Genomic DNA, 26,318 nt, shown 5'->3' on the forward strand with positions numbered 1-26,318 from the left:
CTCCCCATCATTTGCATTACCACCTGAGCTCCACCTCCTGTCAGATCAGCGGTGGCATTAGATTCTCATGGGAGCACGAACCCTATTGTGAACTGCGTGTGCGAGGGATCTAGGTTGCATGCTCCTTATGAGAATCTAACTCCAAATCATCTGTTAGGGTCTCCCATCACCCCCAGATGGGACCATCTAGTTGCAAGAAAACAAGCTCAGGGCTCCCCTTGATTCTACATTATCGTGAATTGTATAATTATTTAATTATATATTACTACGTAATAATAACAGAAATAAAGTACATTATAAATGTAATGTGCTTGAATCATTCCCAAACCATCCCCCCCATCCAGTCCATGGAAAAATTGTCTTCCATGAAACTAGTCCCTGATGAAAAGGTTGGGGACCACTGCTGCTGGAGACCTATAATGGTGCCTGGCACATGGCAAGCATTCATAAATATTTGTTGAATGATAAATACATACATGAATGAAGAATCCCCCTAGAGGAAAAGCCCATTGCTTTTATCAAGGGTGGCTTTTGTCTGCATGGTCCAAGATGCAATGCAGATGAGTTGTGACCATGAGGATATTATTTCCAATTCCACATAGCCTTTCTTTTTATTTATTTATTTATTTTTGAGACGGAGTCTCTCTCTGTAGCCCCAGCTGGAGTACAGTGGCGCGATCTCGGTTCACTGCAAGCTCCGCCTCCTGGGTTCATGCCATTCTCCGGCCTCAGCATCCCAAGTAGCTGGGACTACAGGCACCCGCCACCGCAACTGGCTATTTTTTTTTTCTTTTTTTGTATCTTTAGTAGAAACGGGATTTCACTGTGTTAGCCAGGATGGTCTCAATTTCCTAACCTCGTGATTCGCCTACCTCGGCCTCCCAAAGTGCTGGGATTACAGGCGTGAGCCACCGCGCCCGGCCTCACATAGCCTTTCAATGATAATCCTTTTTCTCCATCTCAGTCACATACCTCTTCTGAGTCTCTCAACAACAATTCTGAATCATTTATCATTGAAGCCGCCAGACTTCATCTTCTACTTTAGAACACACACACACACACACACACACACACACACACACACACACACACACGCCAGCAGTCAGCAGTCAGAACCTCCATCTTCCATTCTGGGTCATCTGAATATAGCCCTATCTTCAATTATTTCGAAACTCAGACCTAAACAAAACTGTCTTCACATCTCGCAGTCTTTAAGTCACCGCTCTGTCCCTCTCCTTCATAATCAAGCTTCTCAAAGTAGTCCAACATCTCTCCTTCCTCTTCATCCATTAACTTTTCGCCCATGGGGATGATGTTCTGACTCAAGCCTTCATCATGCCAACCAAACAACCATCACCAAGACACCAGTGTTTCCAAATTGCCATATTCTAAGTTGCCAGCTTCTTACTAGACCCCTTTGATGCAGCCCAACTTCAAAATCGGCTTTGCACAGGAGAGACTTCACGAACGAGCAAACAAAGCAAAGCAAAGACAAGTTTATTAGAGAAACAGGGTACAGGAAAATGGCTGCTCTGTAGACAGAGTAGCAGCAGTAGCAGTAGTAGCAGCAGCAGAAGCAGCAGCCCTCGTAGATTGCTGGCTAGCTATATAATGGCTATTCCTTGATTATATGTTAAATAAAGAGTGGGGTATTTGTGAACCTTCTGGGAGTTCCTGGAACCGAGGGTGCCTCCTTCTTTAAGCCATATAAGGTAACTTCCAGGAGTTGCTATGGCATTTGTAAACTGTCATGGCGCCAGTGGGAGATTTTTTAGCATGTAAATGCATTATAATTAGCGTACAACTAGCAATGAGGGCAACCAGAGGTCTCTTTCATTGCCATCTTGGGTTTAGCTGGTTTTGACCAGTTCCTTTGTTGCAAATAGTTTTGATCAGCTCCTGTTTTCTTGAGCAGGGTCTTGTGACCAGTGCTTGGAAAACATGTCCTACTGATCTCCTACCTAACCATGGGTAGTAGTCATTCTCTTCTCTCTTGACTTCCATGACAACTCTCTTTTCATTCTCCTCTTTTTCCTCTTTCTTCTCAGTTTTTGCTGGCTTTTCCTCTGTCTACCCTGTTCGTACCAGTGTTACCTAAGATCTTGTTCTCAGCCTTCTTCTCTTATTCTACATATTGTGCGTGTTCTCCATAGACAGTCTCATCTACTTCCATATCATTAGCAGCCACCTGATCATTTATTTTGATTAATAACCTCACTACTAAACTAGGTGTCCAGACTCTTAGCAGGTGGCTGCTAATAGTCTGACAACTCCCAAAAATCTCTAGTCCACAAGTTTCAGGTATATATATATATATATACCTGAAAAAAAAATATATATATATGGTGTGTGTGTATAACATAAATATATATACGTGTACATATATTACATAAATACGTGTGTGTATATGTATATATGTTTAATTGCCTAGTTGACATCTGCACCTATGACGCTTCTAATTCAGGATGTCCTAAATTAAATTTACTATCTGTTATCCCCACCCCACCCCTAACCTGCATTCCTTCTTTATTTTGATTAATAATCTCCCTGCCAAACCGGGGGTCCAAACTAGAAAACTTTCAGTCTTCTTAGTGTTCCTTTCTTGCACCAGCTCACTAAGTCCTTTAGCCTCTTCTCCTCAAATGCACTCTCCCCACTGCCAGACCATCAGTCCCTCAAAGTAGGATTTATCCTATTCATCTTTGAGTTTCCAGAGATAGTAAATTTATCCAAAAAGTTAGTAAGGAGGGTGAGGGGGGAGAGATTACATAAAATAATTTTGATAATCAGTTCTTAAAGATACTCATTCATTCAAAAATATGTATTTGGCTTTTAACATATATCAAAAGATTTATGATTTACTTAAATTATCACCTCTTTTGTAAATGAATATTCTTTGTCTTACCAACTGGCTATAGCAGGCATGTGTATTAGTCTATAAAATCCAAACTCCTGGCCTTCTAATTTAAAATTGTTACTAGCAAACACCATTGTTACCATTTTACAGTAAGTTTCAGGATACAGCCAACAACCAGAAACCATTCATGAAAATGTTCAGTGAAAATTCTGTCTTTACAATGTGTGCATTGCATTGTCTAATTAGAAAGGAAATCTTGAAATATACCTGTTCCTGCAAAGTAATTCTGTCCACAAAATGGGCAAAGGGAGCGATTTCTCTTTTTGTTCACCAACCTGTAATTTGGTGGGAGGGGTTTGGGCTATTTTAATTAATTATTGCAAATTAAATATTTCAACAACTTGAAGTGAGTCCTTAAAAGAAGGAAAAAACATACATAGCTCCCCTCTGCTAAAACGGCAGTTGATGATAGAATTCCTACTGTCTAATCTATAAAAATAAAACCTGACTTTTCAGCTAATTCCGTTTTCTTAAACACAAAAGAAAACAGTGCCACCCCAGTTAGATCCTTTAACATGCACGTTAATTTCTACTCACAGCTGTGGCAATTAGAAAGTGTACTTAATGGAGTGTCATGTTAATTGTTTTCAGAGTTAACCAATTTCTCCATTTAATTGTCAATTGATTAACCTATTGAAATGTTAAGTGACTCAGTTTCCTTCCAGAGTAAACAGCAGCAGCATATGGTAGCTTCATCAGCCGAAGGCAGCACTCATTTGCTTGGATTCAATGTGCTGGTATTTTTCTACACCTCCCTGAGCTTTTAATTAGATGAGGCGATGTTACATGTATTTGTCTGCTGGAAAGGTTATCAGTGCCATAGCTGACCTGCAGAGGCAAGGTTGAGTCTAGCAGCTTTAATAGAAATGGTTTTCAGCTATGACTGTTGTACTTGATTGCATTGTGATGTTAATTAACTCAAGACTGCTTTCTTCAGAGTGTGTGTGTGTGTGTGTGTGTGTGTGTGTGTCTTCCTGTCTTTCCTGTAGCACTAACTATGCAATGAGATGTTTTCTGTCATATATATCCACTTATTAAGTACTCATTGGATTCTAATAAGCATGCAAATAGTCAAGAGTTTCTTTAGGCTAATATCACACTACTCAGATTGTGATGCCATTAAATACATACAATGATCTTTGCCTGTAGCACATTTGTCAGAGAAAAAAGCTAGCTCCCTTTGGTAGAATTTTGCTCCTTTATTTTCATGGTGTGTCATGCCAGGGGATCATTACAACTATAAAGTAAAAAAAATTTTTTTTTCAATTTAAGCACAGATGACGCCACATACGGTTGAGAGAATCAGACAGACTTGGATTTGGAGGCATTTTCCAATGTTCTCGTTAAGATCACTGTGTTTTAGTAGTCAAATTAATGTAAGATCCTGGTGGTGAGCTATTAACTCAGCCTTCTCATCTCTTGCACACTGTTTTGTGACGCGGAATGTGTGTCGCTTGCATATGTGTTTTTACTGTACCGCACTATTGTTTAATGACGAGACAATTGCCTCAACTGAGCCAGCATCATCATCCTTGATAATGTTGGTAGCAGGCAACTGAGACAAAATGATTACAAACCTATGTTGTGTTCAATAGTTCTTTAGAGGATTTCTCTCTTCATAGTTCTGGCTCATTCATGTTTGATTCAGCACATTTGTTCTTTAAAAAAGGCATAGCTTAGAAGAGTTTCAGGGTGGGTTAATAACTCAACTGAAAATGGCTGCTCGCATTGTAAAAGCTTGTTCCTGCAGTTGCTTGAGGCTTTCTTCAGTTTTGCCGCTCTGCAGCTTCGGCCCAGTTGGTAAACAGCTTAAGTCCAGACATCTTTTCATTCTCTGAGCAGCGGATTGAAGTAAAAATGCATATAAGTGGCGACTGACTGGCGCTGGCCTAACAATAGCCTGTAACATTATGCAAGGGTATTTACATAGGAATAAGGCCTTACTAAAGGAGATGGGGCAATTAATGGTGTGGGCCACACATATAAGGAAAGTTTGTCCAATCCTTTCCTCAATAAAGATCTTTTGTAAAGTGCTATGGAAACTCATAGAGGCCTCAAAGAGATTAAGGGTGGGACTCTCCTAGGACTTTCAAATATATATGTGTGTGTGTATGTGTGTGTGTGTGTGTGTGTGTGTGTGTGTGTGTGTGTTTATAATCTTTAAAAAGCTAAATGGCATTAAATAAATGCTCAGGAAAGAATATGAATTCCTTGTTTTGTTTTGATCATTTTAGATGGTTTCTCCAACCTGTAAAGGAAGGCAGTTCAGGCTGGGCGCAGTGGCTCCCGCCTGTAATCCCAGCACTCTGGGAGGCCGAGGCCGGTGGATCACGAGGTCAGGAGTTCAAGACTACCCTGACCAAGACGGTGAAACCCCGTCTCTACTAAAAATACAAAAATTAGCCGGGCGTGGTGGCTGGCGCCTGTAATTCCAGCTACTCGGGAGGCTGAGGCAGAGAATTGTTTGAACCCAGGAGGCGGGGGTTGCAGTGAGCCGAGATTTCGCCACTGCACTCCAGCCTGGGCGACAGCGACAGAGAGAGGCTGTCTCAAAAAAAAAAAAAAAAAAAAAAAAAAAGGCAGTTCATATTTGCAGTTCTCCTATCTTCCTTTTCCTTTTTTTGGTGATGTTTATTGAATAGAAAATCGTTCTGAGATAGTCAAGTTCTTGAGTTATCTTCCTTCCCTGTTTGAAATTGAAGCATCATCTTTAAAATATTTGAAAAGTTTTGCTGTCTTTCTTATTTCAAGTCATGTTTAAGAATGGGAGAAAAAATTGTCCGGTGGCCTGGCCTAAGGGGAAGGTCCCAGGATTTTCAGGAGTGTCGAAAGGAGGCCTTGCACAATGAAAATGAACAGCCGCAAAAACAAGGAGGGGCTCGAAAGAAAATGCAGGGTTGTGTCCTAGGAAAATGTGAAAACATTGATGCAAACCTAGGCCTTTTTTGGGATATTTATCTTAATAGAATAAATATCTTGTCAGTCCAAATAAAAATTGAAAAGTCAAATGCTTAAATTATTTTCAACCAATGCTGTCCCAGTATTATCCCCACTGATTTTTGTGTGTGTGTGTGTGGGGGGGGGGGGGGGAGAGTGGGAAGTCCTCCTCATTGCACCCCCACCCCTAGCTCACCAATCACAGCAGTGAAAGATAAATCTGGGGTAGATCTTTCACATGGTTTCATTCTTATCAAAGGCTCCCCATCTGCTTCTGCCCTTGGCCAGATAGCATTACTGTTTTTATTTCTTTGGGTCAGAATATTTTTAATAAAGCATCATCAGCATTTAAAAAACAAGAGACAGAAGAATATTACACTTTGGATAACCCAATCCAGTTTTTACATGTTTTGTGACCAATTAGAGCATCTACTATGTATTTTAAGCAAAGCCCTTCAGCTTCTTTTTTTTCTTTTTAAATATTTTATCTCACTCAGAGGACATTTTCAAAGAAAGCAGAACTTTGGCAGGGAGTGTTCGAGCTCTGTTTGCACTTTCTAGTGAATGTGTTCTTACTTCCAAAGTTGTTTTTCATCCCATTTCCTCATTTATAGTTGGTTCATGAAATTCATGTCCATATGGGATGAGGGAAATAAAATCTTAATGTGATAACGCATAAGCTTCGGGTGCCCGTGTGTGTGTGTGTGTGTGTGTGTGTGTGTGGCGTACAGAGAAAGTGATTTCAGCTGCAGCCCTGTCAAGCAGGCAGAAATCAATGCCTCATTCAGGACTATTGATCAGTACTAAATTAATTAGACTCCAAGGCTTATGGCAGTTGATAAGACAACTTGTTAATTTAGTCAATGATAGTGTTTTCCCTAAAGCAGCAAATACCCTCTTCTTTAGAAAAGGCATTTCTAATAGTTGCTGCCAGTTCTTTTTCATTGTTTTCATCTTTCTGGTTTTCTTTTTCTGGGGAAAGGGTAGTTACGGATAGGTGGATTTGTGTGGGAAGGAGGGTGTTGGGGGAGCTCTATGGGCAAGGGAGTGCTGTAAAAATGTATATGCTGAGGCGCCAGTCTGGAATATGCATTAGCCCACTCCGATTTTGGTTCCCTTGCCTAACACCATAGTTTTAGGATAAAAAGAATGCAGCAGCCAGATTATAAGCCGAGACCTTGATTTCCTATGGGGCTTTGGTCACGTAAGGCCACTCTAGCCCTACAAGGATGTTCATTTGGAAGGGGGCTACTTCCTAAACCTTCATTTAGAATTGACTGATACAGATTGCTTTTGCTTTTCATTGAAACCTGCAACAGTGATGGTCATAGTCAATAACAAAGACTTCGGCCCCTGTCGGTAATGCAAACTGTGAATGGAATGAAGGTATCCCAGAATGCCCTGAACATGGGGCAGTACTTCCTGCTGGCTTAGAAGGACAAAAGGACAAAGCCCGGGAGTGTAGGGGTCCCACCAACAGCTCTTGGAGGCAACAGCCTGCTATCAGCAGCACTCCAACCCTCTGAGAATGCTAATAAGCTAGTGAAGAGCTCAGCTTTCTTGCCATAATTCTATAGTGTGGTTGAGGACCCCATAGTGCTCACTAAATAAAGACAACTAATTGAGAATTTTTTGCACATTTTGCCCAGGGGACTTGTTGTTCATTCGATTCTTTGGGGAGAATGTACCCCTACTGACAAGAGTAGCTGATTGTTTTGGCAGCCTCATGTTACTCTTCCCTGGGTCTAAGACTGACTTTCGAAGTATGACAAAAATGTTTAATTTTGATTTTCTTAATTACGTTGCTGGGAATTATTTTAGATCTCAAAGAATAGGCGTTCCAGTGTTCATCTAAAAAAAAAAAAATCTTGGCAGAGTTTTTGAATTAAAACCCCATTTTTTTCTTTCTGTTTTTTTTTTTTTTTTTCCTTAAATTGTATTTTCTGTGGTGAGGCCTACATTTTTGTGTCTGCAGGTGACATGTTGATTGAAACTAAAATTAATAAATCAGCTGAAAAGCTCACACCTACAGCTCACAGCAGGGCCTAGAAAACACATTTATAAAGGGAGCTTTATGCCCTCATATAAAGAAGGAATAAATTACAGAAGCACTTGTTGCCCTGGGACTTGATTGTGCTTTGCAATCTGGTATCTTATTTTTTGGAGGCTTATTGTTAATCAACAGGTTCCTGGTTGCTTTAGCAGGTGACTTTGCTATTAATCTCTTATTTGACCATTATAGCATATTAATGAGGAGGCTTCAAGATGTGGCTCTATCTTCTGACCAAGGAATTAGTTTAAAAGCTACACTTTTTACTCAATGGCTTGCAGTTAGCCACGTTGAGGACCAAATGCAAAATAGCATTTTCTGTAGCTTGTGTAGTATTAAGGAGTGTTTTACTAACATATGTGTCTTACTGTGCTTTTCTTCTCTCCTACACTTATTTCTTCACCATGGAGGGCAATTATGGAACTTACCAGTCTCTGTTCATTTTTTTTTAACAAAATAGAATTACATATAAATGACAAAATGATATCCTTTCTTATTAATGTGCACTCTTATTTTAATTAAACAATGTCAATGTTCTTTGGAGGTGTGTTCAGAATTAAAATGTATGATTTGGGAAGGCAAGAGGTTCAACATTTCTCACCAGAACTAGATTAATAAATGTCATTACTAGTGCAGGAATTTAACCATCACGCTTCCCTTTAGAGGCGGAGGTAATTGGAAATGTTTAAGCTTGACAAAAGAAAGAAGTAAATATACCTATGGGGGTAGTTTAGAACTATAAAGAAGGACTGAGGATTTAAGTCTTAAATTTGTAATTACAAGGATCTCCGAAGCACATAATGGTGCAAAACGGCTCAGACAACCCCATATAGGAGAAGAACTGCTTTGTCCCCAGTCTGCAGATATTTGAAAGAACATTCTCTGGCACAAAATTATGATTATTATTCATTTCTTTTCAAATCTTCAAGACAATTAGGTTCACACCTCAAGTACCTATGCTCACTATCTTCTAAACCTAAGAAATGTCAAGTTTGTGCCTTTCTTACTTTTAACTTCACAAAATTAAGGGTTTCTGCCAACTGGGGTACATTTGATGTCATCGTCTATCTTACCTTTTCAGACTAAGTCCTGAAGTACCTTCATTCTGGAGGTTAAGGTCGACATCATCATCTCTTTCATTAAGAAATTTTCTGGTTAGGTTTCATGAGAGGAGGAGGCAAGTTAGAGGTATTAGTAAAAACGTTTAATGTTAATTGCAAGAATGCATGAGTGTGAACATTAACAGGGCCTTGAGACTTGACATTATTTTTGAAACGTTTGTCCTTAAAAATACATACCAACAAAAATTCATCAGGGTTATCCTGATGATATCCTAGGACTGTAATTAAGCCACTCTCATAGATGGGGACAACTGGAAATACTACTATCCTCTTAAAAGGGTTATCCAAGTAGCTAGCGTAAGCATTGGAATTACACTACCAAGCTGACCACCATAAGAAGCAGAGGGACCCTTATCTGCTCCAAAATCAACATTGTTACCTGGAATCTGGATCTTCATTCTAGATTTATTTGTTTGGGCCAATAAACTAGAAGACTTTAGTGAGGGTTGCCCCCACCCACCTCCAACAACCATACACACACACATACACACAACACACACACACACACACACACAAATAGTTGACTGAAGCCTTGTTTTTCTTTTAAAACTGGGGAAGAAAAAATTCTGTTCTGTACTGCACAATAACAAAACTTATGCTCCAGTGACACAAAATCAACTGGTTTAAGTCTCTATGTACCTCTGACAAGACTATAATCGCAGCTACTCGGGAAGCTGAGGCATGAGAATCGCTTGAATCTGGAGGTGGAGGCTTCAGTGAGCCGAGATTGTACCACTGCACTTCAGCCTGAGCAACAGAGTGAGACTCCATCTCAAAACACACACACACACACACACACACACACACACACACTCGCACACGCCTTACATTAAAAGAAATTGAGGAAGTGGCTAGTGTATTCTAAGAACAGTCAGGTTAATTTTTTTTTTTAATAATCGTACTACAAATTATTAGAAAACAAAGTTTGTACCAGAGTGTTGGAGTCTGTGGCTGCTCTAGCTTGTGTTTACAATGAAGGAAGGTTACTGTTAGAGAACTTTCCCCTCCCCCAGTTCTCCCTCAAGTACTTCCAGCGAGGGAGGTTTTCAGCCCTTTTTGTCTTTTACAACTTAAGCAAGATCAGACACATTTCTGCAATGCATATGCAGATTTTACCTCTTGTTACTTTCTCTAATGAGCGTTCACTTAATCAATTTGACAGTAGCCTTTATCCCCCAGGCCCCTCTGCCCCCCCGCCCCCGTTTTTTTTCCACATCCACTAAGAAAGTTTTTAGGGGGATGTTAGCGATGTGAAATGGTAGCTGGCCTAAGTGGAGTGACTCACAGGGCTTTACTTCTACCACTGGTTCTGTCCAGCTTCTGAAATGAGGGAGCTGGTCCGTCGAGCTTATGAGGTAGCATGTATTTTCATCACCAGTAGAAAATGATTTTCCTTTTCAATAATTGAAAACGATTGTTTTTTTGTTTGTTTAAGACAGGGTCTCACTCTGTCACTCAGGCTGGAGTGCAGTGGTGTGATCTTGGCTCACTGCAACCTCCGCCTCCTGGGCTTGGGTGATTCTCCCACCTCAGCCTCCTGAGTAGCTAGGACCACAGGTGCGTGCCACCAAGTCCAGCTAATTCTTGTATTTTTTTTTTTTTTTTTTGGTAGAGACTGGGTTTTGCCATGTTGCCCAGACTGGTCTCGAACTCCTGAGTAATCTGCCCTCCTTGGCCTCCCAAATTGCTGGGATTAAGGTGTGAGCCACCATGCCTGGCTGATTAATTGTTACAATTTTACCAAACACTTGAGTATATTTCTCATAGCTTCATACCTTTATCTTGCCAAGAGCACTTTAAAAAATTTTATGCAAGAGACAATCTTGCTATGAGACACCATGAACCGACCCACATTGGCATTCTCCCACCAAATTGCCCAACAGGGCATTCTAGATCATCTGAGCAGTCTTGACCTTGTTCATTGCCTTTTCTGCCTGGGAGTGCCAAGCACAGGGGCAGAGGGCAGGTGGGTTTAAATCTAATATTGTTCAATCTTCCCAGGGAATGGGTGATGATACCCAAATCCTGGGAATATTCTCTCTCTCTCTCTCTCTCTCTGTCTCTGTCTCTTTTGAGATAGGGTTTGCTCTGTTGCCCAGGCTGGAGTGCAATGGCACAATCATAGTTCACTGCAGCCTTGATCTCTTGGTCTCAAGTGATCCTCCCATCTCAGCCTCCCAAGTAGCTGGGTCAACAGAAATGTACCAGCACTCATGTTTTGTTGCTGTTGTTATTTGTTTGTTTTTTAGTAGATATGAGGTCTCACTATCTTGCCCAGGCTGGTCTCCAACTCCTGAGCTCAAGCAATCCTCCCACCTTGGCCTCCCTAAGTGCTGGGATTACAGGTATGAGCCATGGTGCCCAATCTTTTTTTTTTTTTTTAGAGCTGGGAGTCTCACCATGTTGCCCAGGCTAGTCTCCAACTCCTGGGCTCAACTGATCCTCCTGCCTCAGCCTCCCAAGTAGCTGGGATTATAAGAATGAGCCATCGTGCTCGGCCCCAAATCCTGGGGTTGTTGATCATATTCTCAACCTCAGCCTCAACCTGAGTCTGCTACTGGGTGATATAAGATGATATGGTGCAGCTGCTGGGATTTAGCAGGTTTTCAAGAAACAAAGACACAGAAAAAGTGAGCTCTGCCCTTCTCTTGTCTGCAGGCAAAGTTTTCAGCCCTGGTGGGTAGAAGCAGCATTCATGAAGCTGGCTCAACCCCTCCTCTGGCCCCCTCCAGCAGAATTCATGTCCTTAAGCCTTAGCCAGTTTTACAAATCACCCACTTGACTCTCACTTTATCAGAGCCAGAAAAGTTACCCTAACCGACGAAAAGAAGGAGAAGGCCCCCACTGACCCCTGCTCCAGCCCAGTTCTGTGCTGGATCAGTCTAGTTTTGCCTTTCCTGATGACTCACCGTCCCCTCTCCCTGACTTCTATCCAGCAGGCCCTACTGCTAGCCAATTTTTCGCCTTCTAAGTTCAACTGGAAAGAAATTTGATTTTAAGATAATCAGGGTCTGGTCTGTATTCACAGGTTATCACTTGGGTTCGTTAGGTCTCTTACAGCCCTTTCTTTTCCTGTCTTTTTTTGATTCAAGGTGAGAGTCTATACAGTCGGTTGTCTGCCTGCTCTAACTTGAGTGCCTGTTCTACTTAGGCAGATTCTGTTCTAACCGTCGAGAGAGTCTCCAGCTGAGAATCCTCTGAGGTCTGGGAGGGAGTAACACTTTAGGGTTCACGGCCCCACTTCCGCGAGGATACCTTGAATTCTAAGGGCTGCACTGACATTTCAATAAGAGCTGAAGAATCTGAGTGACGTTATCTGAACTCTGCGTTCCCCGTTAGAAAAGCAGAATGGAGGCCTCACCCCAAGACCTATTTAACCAGAATCTGCATTATAACAGGATCACCAGGTGATTCATATGCACATTTCTTTAATCACCTGAGGGTCGGTGCGAAGGCAAGGATATAGAGTACCCTTGTGGATTCTTTAAATTCATTTTCTGTGTTTCATTCACAATCCCTAGTGAGCCAGGGAGGATGTGGGGTTTGGGTTGGAGGGGAAAGTGAGGTACGAAGAACAGTGGGAATCAGCAGGAGAGAAACATCTCCATTATTACTAACCTGGTTTTCTAAACCTTTTAGCATGTACACAATTAAAAGTTTGTGCTATTAGGTCCCTATTCCTCCTGGAAATAATTTGGAATTTGATCTGACTCTCCTCTCCTTTGTTTTGCACCTTGAAATGCCTTCCACTGTATTGCCCTTTTCAGTTTATTGATCTAGTGATTTGACCCTGATTTCTGCTGTTTACTTAATATTCATTTCTATTTAGGCTTCATTCTAGAAAACATGATGGTTTTGTTGGGCTAATAGAAGAATCTGCCGCAGAGGATGCCCCTTGAAAAGGTTTAGCCATTCTTCCTCCAACATCTAACCACGGTTCCATGCCCTGAGCAGATGGGTGATGACAGCCATGAGCCGGGGTGGGATAAACATGGTCTTCAAGGGCATAGAGATCTAGATTTACAAACCTGGTTCCACCATAAGTAATACCTATGACCTTTGACAAATGATTTGACATTTCTCAAAGTTCTGGATCCTGCTCTGGGAAAAGGAGATGGTAACTAGAAGTGTTGTTGGGTTGACTAAACAGGTAACATTTCAGTAATGCCCACAACGAAGTCAGGGTTTGAAAAATGAGAACAACCTTTCCCTTTGGGCTTTCCTGGAAAGGCCTCTGAGGAGCTGTTTAAAAAGGAAGCTTGGCTGTTTCACCTACTAGAGCGAAGGCCCTCCAACTTGCTAACGAGTTATTTTGAGATAGGTGAGAGGCCGGGCGCGGTGGCTCACGCTTGTAATCCCAGCACTTTGGGAGGCCTAGGGGGGGCGGATCACGAGGTCAGGAGATCGAGACCACGGCGAAACCCCGTCTCTACTAAAAACACAAAAAATTAGCCGGGCGTAGTGGCGGGCGCCTGTAGTCCCAGCTACTCGGAGAGGCTGAGGCAGGAGAATGGCGTGAACCTGGGAGGCGGAGCTTGCAGTGAGCCGAGATCGCGCCACTGCACTCCAGCCTGGGTGACAGAGCGAGACTCCGTCTCAAAAAAAAAAAAAAAAAAAAAAGAGATAGGTGAGAATCCATGCTTCTTGGGTTGAAGAATATAATAGACCCCGTTTACTAAACACCTACAATGTGACTGTGACATTTGGCATGTGCTTTAACCTTCCTGAATCATTCCCCATTCCCCCGTTCTGTGAAATGGAGATTATAATGCCTAATAGGATTGTTGTGGTTGGTTAAAGAGGTTGCTTTATATTCATTACCTCATTTGATCCTCCCAACAACAGGGTGAAATAGGCCTTACTTGCCCCCATTTTATAGCTAGGGAAACTGAGTTTCAGAGAGGTCAAGTAATTCACTCAGGATCATAGAGCTGATAAATGAGTGCCAGGTTTTAAGCCTGCCTGTGTCTCTCTAATCCAAAATATATGTGCTCTCCATTATACTTCCTGTGCCTTAGGGAGACTGATTAGTGAAAGGGAAACTAGGAAATGCTTGAGTATTTCCAGTCTTAATAATATTCTAGGAAACTAGGAAATGCTTGAGCATTTCCAGTCTTAATAATATTCAGTTCAAATTCCAAGAAGGGCAGTGATTTTCAAACTTCTTAACTTTTCTGTTTTAAATTTGCAAAAGAAAACCTGCCACAGACCAGAGAGGAGAAGGTTTCCCCTAAATTGTGTCAATCTTTGCAGATAATAAAGCAACTCTTTCACTTCTGCAGGATTGTCAAGTGGGATGTCCAAACCTGAGAAACAGCTATTTGGTTCTTTACTCTGCCCCTGAATAGAGTCGGAGCTTCAGGCTTCAGGGAGGGACAATTGCCATCAAAAGTTGTCATGCCCGGGAGCAGATGTTGCTCAGAATTGTGAAGACGTTATGAACCAAGGTGACTTGACTCCAGAGTTACAACCCCACTAATGAGAAGCTGAGTCACTCCAATTCAGAAAGTAGGGTGCGGGGAGGGGGTAGTGATGAGGATTGATGAGAAACTAAAGTGCATCCCTTGGGGACCAGCTGAGGAAGGGAGAGACTGGGAAAATGGGTAGGGAAAAGGAGGAAAAGAAGTTGGACAAAGAGAAACAAGTGCATGATGCTATGAAAAACAGCACAGACTGTCAAAACTCAGGCTGCTACGTTGAACCAGCTTCTTGTATTTTCTTGGGCTTCCGGCATCCTGTTTGATCTGGACAGGTGGAAAATTCATTTCTTACGCTGTCTGTTAAACACTGGATGAGTTGCTGTGCCGTGTGAAAATGTTTGTGTCTAAAAATAATGGGCTTACACACAGAAATATTCTTGAAAATCTAAAATGGTATTAGACTTAATAGTGAGTGTATTTCAGGTGAAAATATGTCTCCTCTCCTTTAGTAGCTACCTGGGGAAAATGACCCTATGATAGTTAGGCTGGCCCTTCAGAATTCTGGCCTTGATTGGCGCCTGTTTCCCACTATTTCTTAGAAAACTGAGGCGGGAGTGTGCCTGTAAAACAATGTCAAATTAAAGGCAGTCTTCAAAATAGGTAAGGTTCATTATTTATTTTGAATTAGTGCTATCGGAGTGCCAGGTTTCACACATAAAGCCCAAGAGAGGTGTATTTTAATATGATTAACCTATGATATAAAACTGTCATGACTGGTAGTAACATGAGCTGTGTTTTAGTGGCTTTCTGATTGTTTTAAAAACTGAAAAAAATCTGCTAAGATATGCAACTTCCTTTTTCCTTATATAGGACTTTCTTCTTTTAACCATTGATTTCTTGCTCAGCAAAAGTGAAAGAAACTCCAGATGTCTGCTTTATTGACAAAAGTACCTGTAATTTGAGTGATTGAAGCCAATATAGCTTCACAATTCAAATAGTTTGGAATTATAAAATGTCTGATATTTTTAGTGAACTATGAGTATCCCCTTATTTTTATAGGTAAAGGGAATTTGAACATCTCATCCTAAGAAAATCCTGAGCATTACAGTCTGTCTGCTCCACATTAATCAGCAAAGAATTGCTGTGTTGAGGTTGCTTAACTCAAGGAAAAATTTTTGGAAAAGCTCAATCTTATGCAAGCTGATCCCTGAAAATAAGAACAGCCACAATATTTCTGTTTGAGTTTGTGTATGTTGTTAGATTTTTTTTTTTGCCTTCAGATATTTTCTTTCTGTAAGCCTGTGCCCTTGTCCCAGGAAGTCCCCTGGACTGACAATTCCCTGATCTGTCTACTGATACGAACTGCATCCTTGTTTTATAAGGTGGAGGGCGTTGAGTGATAATGTACTAGTATAAAAAAAAAAAAAAACAAAAAACCCGGACAGGTTTGTTTTTGTAACTGTCAGCAATGTTTGGCCTATTTTGAGAATGTAGGACAGGGTTAAGGATTAGTACCAGCATTCTCCTTTCTGTGTATCAGAGCTGCTTAGCAGTAATTAATCAGGACATTAGGTTTTGTACTCTTGGTTCAGGTCATTTGCCTATGAGCTGCTCCAGCCTTTTACAAAGGAATACTGCATATGTTTCTGGGTACCTTTTTGAGAGAAGATTTAAATTGGCCAGATGAATAATACTTTGTTACAAGTGTTTTGCCCTAGGCAAAAAGGTTTTCTTCATATTATCATAGCCTGAAGCTGCAATCCCCAAGCTTGATGTGACTGGTGTTATACTGTCACATGGCAATGATGTAAGAACAGGCCTCTCTGTGTCAGGCAAATCTGGATTTAGGGGAATTATAGCAGATGTTGCAAAATGGCAACAGTTTAGCAAGTTCCTTTTATCCCACTGTTGGGAGGCAGGACTACTAAGTGTACCAGACAGAAAAGAATGTTTTCTTTGATCCCTTACACTCTAGGGTAGGGACTTCCCCAGTTAGAGAACATCGTTAATGATATAGTTATACAGTCACTGATGGATCAGAATACAGAATTAAGGGCTGGCTTTTTTTTTTTTTTCTTTTCTTTTCCCTTTTTTTTAGTATTTGTTTTGATTGAGCTTAGTATTTATGGTCATTCACATTATAAGCTTCAGAAACTCTCTAAGGCTTTATTCTTAGTAAAGAAAGCTTTATTCAGTAGAAGAAACAGTAACAATAACAAAAACTAACCTCCACAAAAAATATTTTAATTTTGGCAACCCAATCGACTCAAATCTATTACGTACACCTAAGTTACGTGGATCCTAAGAAAGAGAAAACGGGAAATATAGCAGTTATTTTAATGTTCACATTCTAGTAAGTTTTAATGAGTATATTCAACCCTGTTTGATAACTAGGTGTGCTGCATTGTCATGGTTCACGCAAGTCTTAGTTTCTTAAAAGAAAAAGCTGTCTTCAAAAGCTTTAGATTCCTCTGATCAAGAATCTCTTCTATTTTATTCTAATAAAATTATTTCATATACATGATTAAGGTGAGTAGGTAGATGATAGTGATGGGGGACAAAAACACACAAAAGCCATTCCCTGATAGAAGTGATGCCAGGTTTGATTTACGGGAACTGTGTTTAGCTGTGGGTTATGTGCATTTGCCGGACTACCTCTGAATCTTTAGAACTTTCAAAACCACCCCAAGTATCACTACAGAATGTTGCCTGTTGGATTTAATTGCCACTTGCAAAAGATGGCATGTGCATGCAGAACAACAAGAAATAATTTCCCACTAGGTAAAGATTTCCAATTATCAGTAAAACATACATGCAATGAATTTGATCTTTTTTATGCAAATGTTTATTGATCATTTCCATTGGAGCATTAGATAGTGAAATACGTGCAAACATTCAGACAATTTCTTTAAGTGGCTTCTGTCTTTACGAAAAGTATTTTTTTTAATTTAAGTGCTTTTATTTGCAAATTAGGATCACTGCTTAGAGCCCTGAAACAACTAGTGTATTAATTTTTCAGACAGTTTTTATTTAAATAAAAAAGAAAAAATGATGAACATAAGATGTATTTAAAAAGTATCGATGTAAGTAGCTATATTTTGTATATTTTTTGATAAGATAAAAGGTAAAAACAAACATAAAAGCAGGCTGAGAGACGACTGTCAATAATTCTGCATCATTCTTCGTATTATCCACAGTTGTATTTCATTATCTCTGTGGATTTTACCTATTTTACCACTTTTGACCTGGAGAAAAGATTTGCTTATGCAGCACAAAGACGGAGAATGTGGAGGAAGATATTGGGTTTTGTCATTTGAATAACAGAAATTATATAGAAATGGACTATAGTCACAGTAATTGCTGTCCCTTTAATAAGATAAGCATATGTTCTCGAAATAAATGCTAGAAATCCATGTAAAACTTGCACTTTAATAATTTTGAAATCATATTTTATTTAAATATAAAACTTGGGATACCTGTCTTTACTGAGAGCTTTTGAAATGGAAGCTTCCTTAAAAGTGTTAGCTCTAACTTTGAATTTAAGATTACTTGATAAAATGTACACACTTATTGGACAATACTCAACTAAACCCCTGAATGAATCCTTTCCTATGATTTAAATTAACCTCTTAATGACCCAAAACCAGATCAGTAACACATTTTATATTTGGTTACAAAGACAACGCTAATGATTGGGTTAAGTATTTCACTACATATGTTGGGTTTTCTGCAGACATTAGAAGAAGGAAAACTGAAAGTGGCTTTATAAAACCTGCTGTGTTTAAGAATTGAGAGACTGTTAAAAATATTTCCAGTAAAAGGTTTTTTTTTCTTCTCTTTTTTTCTTGAAATATCTATTCCATATATCTAAAAAAAACCCCAAACAAAAAATGCCTATCTTTTTCAGAAATCCCATTACAACTCTTAAACATCCTGGCATCAGACAGTAATTCCCACACATACGTAGCTCAATCTAAGAACAATTTGGAAGAGGTTGCGACATGGTAGTAGCATCTGTTGTTTCACTGTTCAATAATTCACAGTTAGCCGAAGTAGGAAATGCAAACAATCCTTTTTCATATTTGCATACTTGGAATTTGGCTTTTTGATTCATGATTGTTCCGATTCGCTTTGAAAATTCACGTTTCTGTCTAGTTGCATGTTTTGCTTGAGTGAGCTCAAATTATGCTCTTGACTCAAATATTATTACAAGTGTAAATACTTTGGAGATGTAAGTGTCTGCCACTGATTTGGGGGGTATTTGTTTTATTGATTTTCATCTGGCAAGTTTAAAATATGAGCAAACTTTTCATGGAGAGTTTGGGGCATTTGTTTGAACACTCCTGGAGTAATTGGAAATGCAACAATTGTTTAAAAAGTGGCATTGTCCATGAAAAGATTTAGTGAAGGATGAAGAAATTTCTTGAACCTAAAGACCTAATCTGGTGATCCAATTCTCCCCACTGTGTCCATTCCCGTGAAACTCCATTTACTTGCCCCTATCCGTCACTAGCTCCCTGCATCCTACCTAGCCAATCCTCTAGGTTTCCCACATTGTCTCCTCTTTTGTCTCTTCAGTCTAAACAGAAGAACAACAGATAGGGTTCTGAAGGGCAGGGAGCATCAGGAGCTGCAGGAGAATGGCTGAGATGAGGGTCAGAGTCCTGCCCCTACTGCCAACAGTTACTAGGGTTTGTGCTGCCCGGCTGAACAGTGTTCAAAGGCTTTGCTGGGCTTTGTTCCACTGTGTAGGGATTAGGCCTGGCGGTCTGAGAATTTGCCTTCTAATTAAAAAGGATAAAAGATAGAAGTAGCATTAGACTAAAACAGAGCAGTGATACTTCACAGGCTGATTTTTTTTTAAAGTCACAAGACAACACTAAAAGTTGTCAGGATATTTTATTTCTTTAGGATTCCGCTCAAATTAAGAGAAAACTTTGCAAACTCTTCCCAGCTGTTGTGCATGGCACATGGAAGTCAAATTGCATCTAAAATATCTGCTGTTTACAGTGAGACTGTTTTGGTGGGGGATTTGCGTCAGCATTGGAGAATGAAGGCTTCTTCCAGAGCCACCTTCCTCTTTTTCAAATGCTGGCAAGAAATTAATTCTACCAAAAGTGATTTCTGCTTTTCACTCCACCCCAGTGTGCCTCGCTCTCAAGCTTTCCAATGCCTACTCTACCTATTCTCTTTTCAAGGATCAATCATTCCTTTCATCTCCTTGCAGCTGTATACACTATCTTAACCAGGTGTGAAATGCAATTAAGAAATAATTCTGACCTCACAGTCTTTTTTTTCTTAATAGCAATCTGATGGAGGGCAATTTTTTAATCTTTCACATCATCACTGTGGACAGTAAATGCAATTCTGTGCCTACATCTTGTTAAGAAAGGAGCCATCTACAGATCCAGGGGAAGACTGGCAGCATCCAAACAGATGATGCACCATCTTAAAACACGATTGCCTGCCATCCAATGTGGCTCTTTTTGTCGTGTATAAAGAGCTATATGCTTTCAGGAGAAGCACAACTCACACTTGTTGAATTAAACAAGAGGCTCGGGGTGTTTTGCCAAGTACTCCAGAGACTGGTTCTACTCTCACACAGGAAGAAATTTGAGGTGAGAATTTCTGTTAGAAATGCTGATGAGATTATATACATTAGTTGAGGTGGGGTTTTTTTTTTTTAAAAAGAGGGGAAAAAAGGGGGGAAAGAGTTTTGTGGAGAACTCAGCGCTTTCAAAGCCACTGAGCTCAGATTGCATACAAGTATAAAGGAATGCTCTCTTGTTCCCACAAAGCTCATGTTACGTCATGAAGCTAAAGGACTGAATTTCTTATTTTCCACTTTTCTTATTTTTGTTTTCAATTTTCCCAGTGTAAACAAGTAATGTTCCCCTAGTAAAGGAATATTTTTTAAAGTATGAGATTATAATGGGACTAATCTGTGTATTTCAGGACACACAGAAGCACGTTCCTGTTCACTTTTTAGAAAAATCCATAATGTTTTTAGCTTTATTTTATTCACTTGAGCTAGTTACCAGTTGACTATATTGGGCAGACACGGAAACGTGGAAATCTTTGGAAGAGCACAGAGCCATCTCATTATTTAGTGCATAAATTTTGGGGCAAAGTCTGTGAATATTGTTTTCATCAGAAGATGTTCAATAGTTCTAATTTTTTTAACTTTGGCTTTTTAAAAATTGTAATGCCTGACTGGAATTAGTACATCAGTGGCTGTATTTTTTAAGTGTCTGAATTACATTAGGCAACTATACTAAATATCTACGAAACAATGCTTGTGAAATAATCCATATTGATTTCCATCATAAGCTTTGTGTGAAAGAATAAAAAGGTTCTCTCCAGTTCTGAGTTCAGGGACAGCCATGGTAATTTATGTTAAGTTTCAGTCCCTTCTTTTATTTTTGTCTTTTTGAGATGACCATTCCCCCTGCTGATTTTCCAAATGTAGCAAAGCTGGATCTACTAGTTCCACTCTAAAGAAAACAAAGATAATAATCTGATTTAGACATTGAAGAACATCAGTATGAATGACAACAGTAGTAGAGAACAGTGAGTCAACATTTCTCTCTTTCCAGTTCAGCTTCTCTTTAGCATTTAAAATATGTCAGCCAGTAGTACAAAGCCAAACCATTAAAAGAATGTAATTCACAATATTTTGGCTTCTATTTTTCACCAGCTTCTGAGTAATATATTGTACAAGAAAGGGGCCTTTGTTGTGTTTATAATACATGTATAACCTGGTGGGAAGCCGAATAAAAAATGTATATTATTTGCATAACTTGAACTAAAGAACCTAGTGCATTATTGGGTCTTGAATGTCTTAAATTTAAGTGAGCTGGCTTAAGAGTAATATTACTCTATTACTGTTCTGTAATTCATATAATGAAATCATACAGCTAAAAATATTTTAAGGTTTTAACAATGATAAGTGGAACCTGATTTTTGAACTCCTTTTTACTGAAAACAGTAATTTATAAACTGGCACGTATGTGCCCTTTTTTGTTTGCTGACAATAAAATTCTGTTGCATTTGTATCCTTTCATCTGCTCTCCCCTCTGTGCATGTAAGAGAAGCCAATTTAGCCTAATGGATGTTACAGGAATGCTAGGCACCAAGGACAAACAGCCTCGTGAAAAATCAAGGGATCCGCTTCCCAGACAAGACCATTGGAATGCCTGGAGCTCCATGCAATTTTCTGTGTCCTGACAACCTCCCCAACCTGAGTTTCCTTCAGGCCTGCTACCTGAGCCATCTGAGCAAGTTGAGCTAGGCTGAAGCTCCAATGCTGTCACACTTTGTATTGTATGTAGAACAAGAATAGATGGACTTCCCCTTATGTGGGTGGTACTAGTCATCTTTAATTCTTATGAGTGAGGGATGTTTTCCTTTAGTAGAAACATAAACACATAGCAATGCCCCTTTCCTCACTCAGGAGTTGTGCATTCACTTTTAAAACAGCTGCTGTTATTTAGTATTCATATATGTAGAATAGGCTCTTAAATGCTTCTAATAACAGTATGATAGAAGTTCACATTGCCTGCCTGGCTGAGTATCCTAACTTACAGCTAAAGAGAGATTGTTCTCTAGCTCTATTTGGAAGTAAAGGATGTGGTGTATGACCAGATGTTGGTCCCTTCTTGTAATATCAAATAAGTATAATTATAATATATGCTAACTATTTCCAATCACTAAAATATTTCTTGGAAAGACTAGGAATGACTAAATTAGTAAACTAATAGAATGAAAAATTAAAATGGTCAAATGTGTAGAAGCAAAGAGAAATTGTCTGAAATAAGATATTACACATTGAAATATTTATGGTATCTATTATCAAATAAATGCAAATGTCAAATACAAACTACATTATCTTTTATTAATGACTTTAAGTATATATTTTTAAAATGTTAAACCACTCATATGGAGCCAGTAAAAAGTTTTCCACCTAGTGTAGTTTTTTCTACAGTTGATGGAGTGTATCTCCTTCCTGAGAAAGTGATGCTACAGGCATAATTGTAATAAATTGTTAACTCTGTAATCTAAAAAACTATACTGAGAATGTAATATCTAACTATTTTTAATCTTCCTTTTTAAGAGCAAAGTCTGAAACATATCAGCTCAGTTGCAATCATCCTTTAAAAAGACTAAAACCATCAACCTAGTTCTACAAATGGCAACCTAAAGATCCTTCTGCTTTTTGTTTCTGGAAGGAGAGGGGTGGGGGAGGGGAGAATTTGGAGAAGAGGTGTTGGCTTGAAAAATAGGCTTGGACGAGTTGCAAGCTCTGAAAACAGATTTCTTTATCTGCAAGCCAGGTTGGAGCGCATCCCCAGCTTGCTATTCTGAGCCACCTTGTCCAGTTGAGAAGAGTGCCATCTCTAGGATGCCATATGAGCGGGATGCTTTTTCACTTCCATGGCTCTGGACTTTTTTCTGTCTTAGGTCTCTCCTAAGCAGGAAAATTCCAGTTTTGCCCATCTGTGTTCTTGGTGATATGGACTACCGTCTATCTGTGTGGGGCTGGGATCACAAATGTCCTTTCATTGGCAATATGATCTGGATTGGGACCAAGGTCATAAGGTAAATAGCCAGTGCTTTATCCTATCAGCCAAGTCCTTGATAAGGGGTGCTCTTTGATGTTGAGAATGATAGTTGGCATTTTCAGAACTAATATCCAAAACAGTAATACATAATGCATTTGTTTCCATCTTACAGCTGCTGATACATGGTTGAAGGTTAATTTAAAGATTATTTAATGACAAGAGCTACTTTAAATCAATCAAATGCTTCAGAAAACAAAAATTATCCTCTACTAATGAAAAAAAATTGTAAGCAAATACATCTACAATTTTCAACATCTTCCCAATTCATTATGTTTCTTCTTTTAATACAAGCCAGTAGCTGGCTGGGTTGAATCCTTCTTACTGATGATGGCTCTCTCTCCATGGCTGCATTGTGGTTGAATTATTTACAGTACACAATGCCCCTTGTACAGGGCATAAAGACTTCTACTGATGCAGAGAATGATTCTATCTACTACATTGGTAATAACTGGCTTCCACCCTGATGCCTAATTGTGATGAAAAAGAATCTCCATTTCTTCACATCCTTTGGTTCTGAAGATCCTGTCTCTTCTTTGCTTAACTGAACCACATGAACATGGAGCACATAACGTGTTTGCTTTTTCACAGGCTTGTGTCAGATGCTTTATCAGGGCAAATACTATGCACATTACCCATGATTTTTGCAGTTTTTTCTTGATAAATTTATTGCTTCATCTGGGCAGCCTGCTAACCTGATCCTTTACCGTTTCTCCTGCGACACGTGATTTTGCCAAGCTTAACCCTGACTGGATTTCCAAAGATGTTAGGAAGAGAACTAACATAAAAATGTGGGTGAATGAACAAAAAAATAGCGATCTGAAGGCTGAAGTTCATAGTAAGTGATAGGTTACATCAACTTGGATGCCAGATATATACCAAAACCAGTGGCTGAAAAACATCTACTCTCCTTTTACAAAAAGAGGATAAGCCACATTATTTAACCATCTTCCAATTTTTTTGTTACTGAAAAAAAATGCTGTGGCACTTTGGGAGGCCGAGGCAGGTGGATCAGCTGAAGCTGGGAGTTTGAGACCAGCCTGGCCAACACCATGAAACCCCTGTCTCTACTAAAAATACAAAAATTAGCCAGACATGGTGGCACGCACCTGTAATCCTGGCTATTCTGGAGGCTGAGGCATGAGAATCGCTTGAACCTGGGAAGCAAAGGTTGCAGTGAGCCAAGATTGCGCCACTGCACTCCAGCCTGGGTGACAGAGTGAGACTCTGTTTCAAAAAAAAAAAGCTGTGAAAATATCTTGGGTTAAAAAAACTATTTTCCTGGATTTAGGGGGTACAAGTGCAGTTTTGTTTTGTTCCATGGATATGTTGCATAGGTGAAGTCTTAGCTTCTAGTGTAATCGTCACCTGAATAGTGTACATTGTACCCATTAGGTAATTTCCCATCCCTCACTCCCCTCCCACTCTCCAACCTTTCTAAGTCTCCAGGGTCTATTATCCCACTCTCTATGTCCATGCGTACACATTATTTAGCTCCCACTTGTAAGTGAGAACATGTGGTATTTGTTTCTGAGTTATTTCACTTCATATAATGGCCTCCAGTTCCATTGAAGTTTCTGCAAAAGACATAACTTCATTCTTTTATATGGCTAAATAGTATTCTGTGGTATATATACCACAAAATATACCTTAGGCTTTACTAGCCTCTGTAAGTACAATGTGCTCTTAATCTACTCTCTTCCTAGGTTGATAGTAACAGAACTAGTCACAACAATAACTAGCCTCTATAAATGCTTGCTGTGTACCAACTCATTTAATCTTCACATCATCCCCATTTTACCAAGCAGAAAACTGAGGCACAGAGAAGTTACATATCTTGTTCAAGGTCACACAGCTGGACCTGGAGCAGCTAAGACTTGAACCTAGGAGTGGGCTTGAAAGCCTGCCTGTTTAACCACTATGCTATGACCAACCAAACACCATCTCATGGAAAGGGATGTTGTAGAATGACACATCCTATGTTTTTATTAAACATGAGTGTTTAAAAGCAGATTGCCTGGATTAAAGTCTTTGACTAGTTATATGATGTGAGGCAACTTACTCAACCTTTCTGTGACAGTTTCCTCATCTGAAAAATGGAACCATCACAGTACCTCTCTCAAAGTAATATGGGCAGGATTAGGTGTAAAACTCTTAGAAGACCACCTGGTTCAACATGGTCAACATTTAGTAAGTGTCTTCTTTTCATTCGTGAATGTCAAGTATCCCAGGTTGATTTTCTTAAACTTGATCCATTTACTTTTCTGTGGTTTTTTTTTTTTTTTTTTTTTTTTGGAGACAGAGTCTGGCTCTGTCCCCCAGGCTGGAGTGCAATGGCACCATCTCGGCTCATTGCAAGCTCCGCCTCCCGGGTTCACGCCATTCTCCTGCCTCAGCCTCCCGAGCAGCTGGGACTACAGGTGCCCGCCACCATGCCCTGCTAATTTTTTTGTATTTTTAATAGAGACAGGGTTTCACTATGTTGGCCAGGATGGTCTCGAACTCCTGACCTCGTGACCCACCCACCTCGGCCTCCCAAAGTGCTAGGATTACAAGCTTGAGCCACCGCGCCCGGCCTTTTCTGTGGTATTGATGCACCACTCAGTTCACGCTGCCAGAATATATGTATGTTGTCACCAGATAGCCCAGTGAACAAATAGCCTTTCTCACAATCCAAAAGATTGCAGTTGCTAGGATCTCCCTTCCTTTATCAGAGCTCTTAATCAAAATGCTGTGTGTGCATGTGTGTGTGTGTGTGTGTGTGTGTGTGTGTTTGTAACTCTAGGGAGGGAATAATGCTTGGGTTTAATAAAGTATTGATTATAACTTAGTATACTTTTAAAATCAAAGTGCAAAACTCAAAAGCACTTTAAAATGAGCTCAGAAATAAAATGGAAGTATACTATCAACAACACTAAATACAAAATCAAACTCTCACAACTTATGAATTGGAACATTTGATAATTTGTAAAAGTGCTTAGCACTGGCATACACAGCCAATTGTGATACCTGCATACATTCTCCGGACTTGACTATGTGTTTCTGACTGTGATGTTAATGGCTCCTCTGAAGAGGTTAAAAGCATATTGAGAGCAGCAATCGATGCAACTGTATTTATATGTGATAATTTGCTCAAATATTAGAATACACCTTAATCAGAAACACACTCCTCAGACTACAAGATAAAAGACACATCACATTGATAAATATTGCTGGTTGTCTTTGATTTTAACCTAATGACAATGATTTTTTTTT

At 39.7% G+C, this 26,318-nt stretch overlaps 1 long non-coding RNA gene across 1 annotated transcript in view; it reads right to left on the bottom strand.

The window, feature by feature from the left end:
• The window catches only part of LOC116484851 (uncharacterized), a 124,068-nt gene that overhangs the window by 23,646 nt on the left and 74,104 nt on the right, over positions 1-26,318 (bottom strand). The window contains exons 2-3 of the long non-coding RNA XR_004252688.2: positions 9,665-9,772; positions 8,978-9,055 (exon numbers count right to left, since the gene is read on the bottom strand). This is a non-coding gene — a long non-coding RNA (uncharacterized LOC116484851). The remainder of the gene's footprint in view (positions 1-8,977; positions 9,056-9,664; positions 9,773-26,318) is intronic.

Source organism: Hylobates moloch, unplaced genomic scaffold, assembly GCF_009828535.3.
Source record: "Hylobates moloch isolate HMO894 unplaced genomic scaffold, HMol_V3 SCAFFOLD_16, whole genome shotgun sequence".
Lineage (NCBI taxonomy): Eukaryota > Metazoa > Chordata > Mammalia > Primates > Hylobatidae > Hylobates > Hylobates moloch.